The sequence below is a fragment of the Acomys russatus genome, chromosome 20, assembly GCF_903995435.1.
Source record: "Acomys russatus chromosome 20, mAcoRus1.1, whole genome shotgun sequence".
Lineage (NCBI taxonomy): Eukaryota > Metazoa > Chordata > Mammalia > Rodentia > Muridae > Acomys > Acomys russatus.
Window position 1 is genome coordinate 32,108,484 of NC_067156.1, and position 1,434 is coordinate 32,109,917.

Sequence of the window (1,434 nt, forward strand, 5' to 3'; positions counted from 1 at the left end):
TTCTTTTTTTATTAATTTATTCAGATGACATCTCAATTGTTATCCCTTCACTTGTATCCTCCCATTCCTCCCCCCTCCCTCCCTCTTTCACCCTATATCTTTTCCTTAGGTCTGTGACAGAAGGAGACCTTCTCCCCCACCATATGGTCACAGCCTATCAAGTCTCATCTTGGTAGCCTGCTTATCCTTTCTCTGAGTGCCACCAGGCCTCCCCACCAAGGGGAGGTGGTCAAATATGGGGCACCAGTGTTCACGTCAGAGTCAGTCCCGCTCTCCACACAACTGTGGAGAATGTCCTGTCCATTGGCTAGATCCGAGTAAGGGTTCAATGTTTACTGCATGTATTGTCCTTGGTTGGTGCAGTAGTTTAAGTAGACTCCCCTGGGTCCAGATCTGTCTGTCATGATGTTCTTCTTGTAGGTTTCTAGGACCCTCTGAGTCCTTCTATTTCCCCATTCTCCCATACTTCTCTCACCTAGATTCCCAATAGGAGGTCCTTGCTTCTTTACCAATCTCCTGGTAAGTGAAGACTTTCATGGGACATCCCTTTTGGGCTAATGTCCAGTTATAAGTGAGTATATGCTGTGTGAGTCTTTCTGGGTCTGAGTTAGCTCACCCAGTAAAATCATTTTTAGTTCCATCCATTTGTCTGCAAAATTCAGTATTTCCTTATTTTTAATAGCTGAGTAGTATTTCATAGTCTTTAAGTGCTTCACAGCCTTTTGAGATTTCTCTGTTGAGAGTTCACTGTTTAGCTCTGTGCCCCATTTTTAAAAATAGATTATTTGGCTTGGTGGTGTTTAATTTCTTGAGTTCTTTATATATTTTTAATATTAGGCCTCTGTCAGATGTAGGGTTGAGGAAGATCTTTTCCTAATCTGTAGGCTGCCATATCACTCAGAAGAGGAAATAGAATAGACATAGGAAGTGGATGAAGAGAGGGAACTGGGTGGTGTGTGGGAGACAGTGTGAAGCAGGAAGGAAGGGAGGGTGAGGATGAGGTAAGGGGATAACGGGGAGGGGGCTTGTGATGTGGGAGATGAGAGGGAAAGGAGAGAGAAGAGAAACCAATGGGATTGGGGCATCTCTGGTAGAAGCTGGAGACCTGCAACAGGGTAGGCTTCTGGGAGGATATGGGGGTGACTCTAGCTGAGGGTCCTAGCAGCAAAGAACATGGAGACTGAAGTAGCCACTTCCTAGCAAGGCAGGACTTCCAGTGCAGGGCAGGGACACCAATCCCTCCTAAAACCTTCAACCCAAATTTAACCTGGCCTACAAGGTGTGCAGTGATAAAGATAAAGCAGAGATTGAGGGACAGTCCAAAGAATGACTGGCCAACCCCTGACACTATAAATGATACTCTGATATGCTTGCAGACAGGATTCTAGCAGAGTTGCCCTCTGAGAGGCTCTACCCAGCAGCAAATCGAAACAG